Here is an 8,826-nt window from a genome sequence, read left to right as displayed (position 1 = left end):
CTCACTGGGGGTGTACAGACTCTGGAGGGGCTCCTACAGCATAAGCGCAATAATCCGCATGGATAACTCACATGCTATAATATCAATATCTGGCTCGGCACGGATAACTCTCGTGCTGCACGGATAATTCACGTGCTATAGTATCAATATCTAGATCCGCACGGACAACTCACATGCTATAGTGACAATATCCTCACAAACAGGCCCCCAACCTTACTCAATCATCAATCTCTCTGGTTTCTCACTCACGGGCTCACATTGCCATGAAACTAGCCCAAAATGATGATATGATGTATCAATATATAACAACAGAGACTGAGATATGATATGTGATGAATGAATATGACTGAGTATGAAATTTCAATGAAATCAATAAGTCAATAGCAAGAAACGACCACTATGGGTCCCAAGTGTACCAGCATATAGCCTAAACATGATCTCTAATACACTACTGGAAAATGAGCCTATGGCAACAACTCTTTAGCAACGGTTCACAAACCGTTGCCATAGAGTGGATATAGTAACGATTAGAACCGTTACAATAGCATTTGGGTGATATCAACACACTTTAACTATCCAAACCGTTACAATGGTAACAGAACCGTTGCCATAGAAGGTTTTTCTGCAACGGATCTGTAAATTGTTCCAATAGACATATTTATGGGAACGGTTTTTCATTCCCTCGTCATCTCCCCCCCCCCCACCCCGAAATTTGCTAAACCCGCCAAATCAACCCCCATTTTTTATATTTTTGATTAATTTTAATAATGTAAATATAAAGTTAAAACCTTTTTACCCTTTTCCTAGTAAACCCACCCATCGTCAGTAATACTATTCGATACATCCAATGAACCCATCTCTTTCTTTTTGCCTCTTAAAGATTCATTCCCCCAAAATCCTCTCTTTCACTCCTAAAATCCAAATCCAGAAACCTAATTTCTTTCAACTCCTTATAGATTCATCTCAAGAACAGTTGCTAATCTTCCCCAAATTCCAAAGTCAATTTTATGCTCGAATCGGAGAAGCCGTCCAAACGAATGTGTAAGTTTTGTTATCTGATTTAGGTTTTTTCCTTTAATCGTTCCTTTTTCTTTAATTTTAGGTCTTTTGGTAACCAACGGTGAATTCTTTAATTTTAGAATATTAGCGGGGATCGCCTTCTGTTGGAGTTTTAAGTGATATTTGTATTGTTGATAGTCCTTTGTTTTTGTATTGGAGAGAGAAAAGTGTTGTTACTACCGTCGACTAGATTAGCCGATATTGATGTTAGATGGTCGAGAGAAGATGTAACTCTTGATGTTATTGATATGCCAGTTGATGCAGAACATTCACAAGATATAGATAAGGAAATATCAAAAAAGGAGGATGATTTAGATGATACGGACTAGAATTGGATGGAGGCTGATGATTGAAGAAGGAACTTATGTTCTTGTATATGCTCTTGGACTCTTTAGTTTGTTTCAGTTTCAAGCTTTTGTATATGCTATGTAATTGAAACAATAGTCTGATATATGAAGCTATTTTAATATATTTCAGTTCAAGCTTAGTTTGTTTCATTTCAAGCTTTTATAATATCCAAGCACTTAAGTTCAGCAGATTAAATCTTTTTACCACTTCCACTATAGCATTACAATTTACTAACAAAGTGTGTCAGCGCTTGAGCAAATAATATAAGAACTATTATCAAAAAAGCAAAGAGACTTCAAAGGTATCTCTTTGCATATTGAGCAGGCTTGCCAGTGCATTAAAATATAGACTTAAAATTCAGTAATATATTATGTATCTAGTAATCTAGGACAGTAAGTCATAATACTTGACAGCTTTTGTTTTAAATTTTCTGTTCTTGCATATGAGGTTGGCGTTTGAACTCCATTTGAATCTACATCTACTGTGTAGTCTCATAAGTATTCTATCTTATTTATCTTTGACAGGTGAATAACAAAAGAGGAAACTCATAAAAAAGGTCTATTGTGGAGGTAATAGCCTGATCCTTTAAATCCTAGTGTTGTCTTTTATATAATACCCGTTAGAGCTAATTTATTTTTGTATTCTTCATCAGATTCTGATAGACATGAGTCAAGAAAGATCATCAAAGCCCAAAAAAAAGACAAGCGCGACATACACAAAACCTGGAACTATGGCATCTTTGGCAAACCAAATAAGGAGTTCGTTTAGCCAAAAATATGGTGCTCCCGCTAGACAATCAAACAAAGAGCGTCCGGATATTATTGAAGAGAATCTGCCATAATATCCAGGAGTAGTAGCCCATGTACAAACTAGATCAACCACTCCTGCAAAATATGTTGTTCCTGCTAAATAATCAACAAAAGAGCGCCCGAATATCATTGAAGAGAATTTTCTTCTGCCACAATATTCAGGAGTAGCAGCACATGTACAAACTAGATCAACTACTCGTGCCACACAAGTAATAGATGAACAAGTGGAGGAACAAGTTCAGTTGGATTCTACAACTCATATTGCAGATGAATAATGTGAAGAACAAGGTAAGAACATATAGATTTTATCTAAAAATGTTTACATCCTATTGCAGTCATAGACAATGTATCAACAATACTGATTTGGTAGTTTTTTTTGGTTCATATAATTGTAGGACCTTCTATTCAAACAAGAAAAAGAGGTAGAACAAAGATGAAAAATGTACATGGAAGCGGGGAGCGTAAAGTGATTTTACTTAACAACTTAAATCAACCCGTTGGTCCTAGTGATGAAGTTGTTATAGAGTTTGGAAGCTTCCTCGACACATTGGCAAGGAATGCGACTCTATGTCCTCTTGATATTTTGGATTGGAGGAAGATGGTCACAAAAGAGGATATATGAAAATATACCAAGGTCTGAACTTCTTAATTTTCAATTTTTGGTTGAAAATCTTTCATATTTTCTGCACTAACAGATTTGACATCAATTGTAGGATAAATATGATATTCCTGAAGCTGAAAAAAATGAACTTTGAAATCAGTACAAGCTGCCTTGAAAAAAGATCACTTTGACGCCTATCACAATGATGAAACTCAAATGCAACATATCCCTGAAGATGTTCTAGCTTCTCAGTTTAAGGAACTCCTTAGGTATTGGAACTCAGAGAAACTCCAGGTATGTGGCACCCAAGGGTGTGGCCTAGTGGTCAATGAAGTGGGTGAGAACCATGAGGTCTCAGGTTCAAATCCTAGCGGAGGCAAATACTAGGTGATTTATTCCCATCTATCTAAGCCTTGATGGATAGAGTTATCTGGTACCTGTTGCTGGTGGGAGGTGGCAGGTATCCCGTGAAATTAGTTGAGGTGTGCGCAAGCTGGCTCGGAAACAACGGTTATCAAAAAAAAAAAAAAAGAAACTCCAGGTATGTGTACTTTTTTCTTATTCTTCTTTTTTTCTTCTTCTTCTTCTTCTTCTTGAACTTCTTCTTAAAGTTCCTGGAGATGTTTCCTCCTCCTTTTTGGCCATTGTTATTGTCTTTTTCCCTTCTTTCTCTACTTAAATGCTGTTATTTGTTTTTCGTTCTTCACTTTGTTGCTACTGCATATACACTATATTCGTTGCTGCTATTATTTTAAAGACTAGCCAAAGATAAATGCAGCTTGTTGGTTTGATAGTATGTATACAATGTTGTTGTCTTTTTCCCTTTTTTCTCTGCTTAATTACTGCTATTTATTTTTATTTTTCTCTTTGTTGCTACTGCATATACACTCTGTTCGCTATTGCTACTATTTTTAATGACTAGCCAAAGATAAATGCAACTTGTTGGTTTGATAGTATGTATACACTGTTGTTGTCTTTTTCCTTTCTTTCTCTACTTAACTGCTGCTATTCTTTTTTTGTTTTTCTCTTTATTGCTACTGCATATACACTCTGTTCGCTGTTGCTGCTATTTTTAAAGACTAGCCAACTGGTTATAATATATTATCAGTTGTTTCACTCTCAACACATTTCTAGAACTCATCATATTCTACAGTTCTTTATCCATTAAGATGTTTTTCACTTGATATTGATTTTGATTTGGAGAATTCCTCCATGTCCAAAATGCTTATGTAACAGAATTTGATATTGAGGGAAAAATGTTCATCTGCTCGAGTTTACCTAAATAGTTTCAAAATTATAAACAGAATAGTTGTATGATTGTTTGAAAATAGATTTCAGTACACCTTATTATTTTATACTCGTAGACAGAACCTGGTGCTTCTTTCACATGGTGCCTCTTTCAATATTCTTCCATTTAGCTTCTATTGTGTTTACTATATAATTCTCAAGTCATATTTTTAAGTTGTTGTTTGATATTTTTTTCTTTTTGCAGAGAATGTCCAAAATTAATATTAAGAATCAGAAACAATTGAAGAATCCTCACACTGCTGGAAAAAGAAGTTTTTGCTTTAGTTTGCTCTAAGTTGGTGTGTAACTAGTAAATCAGGACTAAATATTTCTCAATTTTGGCTCCTGTTTAGTTCATGGTAGATCACCGGGAATGCTAACTCACTTTCATGTAACTAGAAAAACGATAAGGAAACTTCCGATCCTTTATCAGCAAAGGATATCTTTGTAGCTACAAGAAAAGGGAAAGATGAACGATCATACAAGTGCTCGGATGAACATACAACTAGTTAAATTGTGCTAATTATATTTAATTTATGTTATATCGAAATCAATTATTTATTTTTATTAGTTTACTTTTTATTTACTTGTTCTATTTTTTTGATTTTGCTTTGAAGGCTAAAATGGAGGAAATTGAAGCACAACAAAATGAAAATGACAATGAGTCCATAGAGGCATTTGCATATGTCATGGGACCTGAACATCCGTAACGTCTGAGATTATATGGACGAGGGATTACAAAAACTTCTTTGAGAGGAAAAGTAGGATGTTTTGAACCCTCTTCAAATACTACAAATTATCTACAAAAAATGGAGGAGAAGATACAAAGAATGGAGGAAAAAATTGAGGAACAAAAGGCAACTATTTGTCAAGAAGTTGTTGCAGATATCATTGTGTGACTTCAGCGTTCAGGAATTGATATTGATGCTAACATTATTCTAGCGGCATTGGGTGATAATTCACTGGGAGAAGCTTCTTCTGCACAGCAAATAACTTTGCAACCAATCCGTCATCCATCTAATGGTAACAACAAAGAAGGTCAACTCATTTCAAGTATTAATATTGATAGCTCCATTTACACATGCAAGAGCAGTCACTTATGTATTTTTCAATTGAAAAGCGATTCCTTTAATAAGATGAGCCATGAATATAAAGAAAGTAAGAAACTACAGTTGCTTTCATGTTGGACGGATGGACCAGTGCGTATGTCAAATTAGTTCTTATTGCGTGTCTTAAACTCCTATGTTATTTGAGTTGAAATAGTACTTATTTATATATTAACATGCAGGATTAGAGGAAAATGGTAGTACTTAAATTAAGAAACTGTGAATGAAGAGTGGTGTTGTCCTTTGGTTTCGACATCTCATCGGCCCTTGAAAATGGTAATACTTAATAATTAATAATAGGAGAAGCAAAGTGAAGTATCATATAAACAAACAAGAGATGAAATAATGATATATAGCTAGCTCAAAGGAAACCTTTTCAGTACCAACATACTGGAGTATATTAGCGTGTAGGACCCTCTGGATTTCCATTGCCCCCCCCCCCCCCCCCCCACATGTTGATAATGAAGATGATAATAACTCATTCAAGTCACGACCACTTCAATTAGTGACATGGTTACATTACAAGTAAAGCATACATGGTTACATTAGAGACACTTCAGTTCCCAGAAGAGCAATTAACACCTATATTACTTTTGAATTTTACTTCTTCTAACATTGTGATTGAAATTGAACATTACCAGTTTTCCTGCTATATGTTCTAGTGTAAAGTTTTTGGTATTCGTTTAGTTTCATCTGAGGCAACTGTGAGAATGTAGTTGGTTGTCTGATAGAGTGGGATCAAAAGATCATATCAAATGTAGTTTGAAGCTGGAGTATTAAGGATTGGAATTTTTAGTTTAATTTTATTTTCTAGCTATGCATGACTATGAAATATCTGCTGCTTTTACCTGAATATGTTAGCGTTTTGATATAAGCATTTGAAGCATAAATAGTTGTAGTAATACTGGCTTCTGATGCATATGGTGTTCTCGGAAGATCTAATGGATTCTGTTTCTAATTTATGCTTTTAAATTACATTGTATGCGAGTATATCTCAGAAGATCTAATGGATTCTGTTTCTAATATATGCCGTGTAACTTGTTATATCTTCTTGTGTGTCATGCTTGAATTCTGTAGATCATGCCATTAGTACGTAATTATGGAGTTCTCTTTTTGTTAGGTTGATGTGTGTAGTTTCCTTAATATTGTCCTTATAGTTACTAATGTAGCTACGCGCAGTATCCACACGTAAGATGATACAAATTGTCTTGTTGTTTAGTTGATGTTGTTTTTTGATGTAATAATATTCAAAGATGTTAATGCAGATTGTCTTGCTTAAAAAATAACAGTCTGGAGAGTTATTTGATTTGGTTTGTCTGTTGCGAATTCTGGTTTATTGAATCTGCTTAAAGTACAACTACTCATCTTGTGATTTGTGGATGGATCTTAGGTTCCGTATGGAAATTGTATCATGTTTTGGGAAGGTTGAAAATTTTGAAGTAGTCGTATTTACAAATGATGTTTTGAGCTGGTTGAAAATTTTGGGATAGTCGTATTTACAAAGAAAATTCTGCCGAAAAATTTAAGAATTTAGAGAGTTTGAAAATTTTCGAGTTATCAAATTGGTCATTCAATTACTTTGTGATCCAATTATTTTAAAAAAAATTATTTAATTATTTCTGACTTTTGTAGGTGCAACGATTGGAGATGAAAGCAGTGACGAAGACCTTACCTGAGTGTTGTTGATTGTTGTTAGACTTTCTATTTTTATGTTTAAGAATATTTTAGTTTAGAACTTTTTGTATGCAAACTCATCTATTTTGACTTTTGAATTGTTGATCAAACAATGTATTCATATTTTATTTTTGTATATGGATAATTTTAGTTGGATGTTTTAATTTTATTTCGTGATTTATATAAGTTATGGTGTAAAACATTTCATTGAATAGGAAAATATTCTTCATTTTGCTTCCATAAATATCATAAATTACAATTGTGAATTATTGTAATAAAGAATATAACTGTTCCAATAGACCTAGCAAATAATAATAACAAACCCCTAATAACCGTTGCAATATGTTGTAATATCCGTTGCAATAGGGTACTGATAATTGTTCTAATATATCACAAAAACCATTGCAATATATCCTGAAAACTGTTGCAATAGACTTAAAAAATTGCTGATATTATTATAAAACAATGGTTTATAATCGTCCCAACAAAAATGAAAATCGTTCCCATAGATAGAACAATGGTAGCAGTTCCATAACCGTTACAATATCCTTATATGGAGACGGTTTTTAACCCATTATAAATAACCATTCCAATAGACCTATTGTAACGCTGGATCTTGGAACGCGTCCAAATCCATCCCAATAGCCCTACATGGACGGTTAGTGTGTCTATTGCAACGGTTTTGGAAGGGTTTCCATAGTTATAATTTCTAGTAGTGACATGATTGACAACTCAATTACTTTAGTACGTATAGATTTTATGGTTACAGATAAGATCAGGTAACTACACAGTACCATGGAAATAACGGGGTCACAACTTACACGGTGCACGTCCACACACCCGTCACCTAGCATGTACGTCACCTCAACACTAGTCACATAACACGTAATACAAGGTTTCATACCCTCAGCACAAAGTTTAAAAGTATTACTTAACTCGAACGAGCCAATTCCAATACTGAGCAAGCCAAGCGATGCTCCAAAATGCCATGCCGCACGTTTCGATCTCCGAATGGCTCGAAACTAACCACAAACAACTCAAATACATCAAACAATGCTCAAGGAAGCAATTACAAAGGATAAGGATCGAATCCTTAATCAAAATCCAAAATCGGCCAAAAGCCCAACCCGGGCCCGCACCTCGAAACCTGACAAAATTTATAAAAATCCGACAACCCATTCAATTATGAGTCCAACCATACTAGTTTCACTCACATCCGACTCCAATTCGATGTTCAAAACTCAAAAATTCACATTATGAAACCTTAGGCCAAAACCCCCAATTTTCTCTTTAAATTCATCAACCAATTGCTAAAAATGAAGATGGATTCATGAAATATAACCAAAGTCGAGTAGAGAACACTTACTCCAATTCATATGGTGACATTTGCCCCAAAGAGCGCCTTAATCCGAGCTTGGAAATGTTAAAATGAAGCCAAAATTGCAAACCCTTGTATTTATGATTCTGCCCAGCACTTTCGCATCTGCAACACATTTGCTGCTTCTGCGGCGTCGCTTTTGCGACCAAAATCACGCTTCTATAGAGAAGCACTGGAGGCCTGCCTTCGCACCTGCAGTAAAATGCCCGCATCTGTGCACACACAGGTGCGTGTCCAAACATCGCTTTTGCGCTGCTAATCGCTTTTGCGCTCAACTCACCGAATCTGCGCCCTTTGTAGATGCAGAGAAATATCCGCTTCTGCGGCCACATGCTAGGATACCAATTCCTCTTATGCGCCTTCAGCTTTGCACATGCGGTCATCGTACCTACACCCAGTGGTCCGCAGGTGCGATCACCAGAACAGACCTGCCCAACCTTAACAAAAATGATATGAACCTCATCTGAAACATACCCGAGCCCCTTGGGAACCCGACCAAGTATACCAACAAGTCCCATAACATAACATGGACCTACTCGAGGCCTCAAAACACACATAACACCA

The 8,826-nt window shown here is 35.5% G+C and overlaps 1 long non-coding RNA gene across 3 annotated transcripts; it reads left to right on the top strand.

The window, feature by feature from the left end:
- The first annotated feature begins 823 nt into the window (after nucleotides 1-823).
- Nucleotides 824-5,606, top strand: LOC107832032 (uncharacterized). Of its 3 annotated transcripts, none has more exons than XR_012706896.1 (6): nucleotides 824-1,041; nucleotides 1,932-1,976; nucleotides 2,060-2,504; nucleotides 2,612-2,850; nucleotides 2,930-3,358; nucleotides 4,722-5,606. It is a non-coding gene; the product is annotated as an uncharacterized LOC107832032 (long non-coding RNA). The 3 variants fall into 3 exon arrangements; XR_012706895.1 differs by having other exon boundaries at nucleotides 4,310-5,606; XR_001658489.2 differs by having other exon boundaries at nucleotides 2,930-5,606.
- The last annotated feature ends 3,220 nt before the right edge of the window (nucleotides 5,607-8,826 follow it).

This window comes from Nicotiana tabacum, chromosome 24, assembly GCF_000715075.1.
Source record: "Nicotiana tabacum cultivar K326 chromosome 24, ASM71507v2, whole genome shotgun sequence".
NCBI classification, from domain to species: Eukaryota; Viridiplantae; Streptophyta; class Magnoliopsida; order Solanales; family Solanaceae; genus Nicotiana; species Nicotiana tabacum.
Note: the sequence above shows the minus strand (reverse complement) of the source record. Positions and strands in the feature narration are given on the sequence as shown.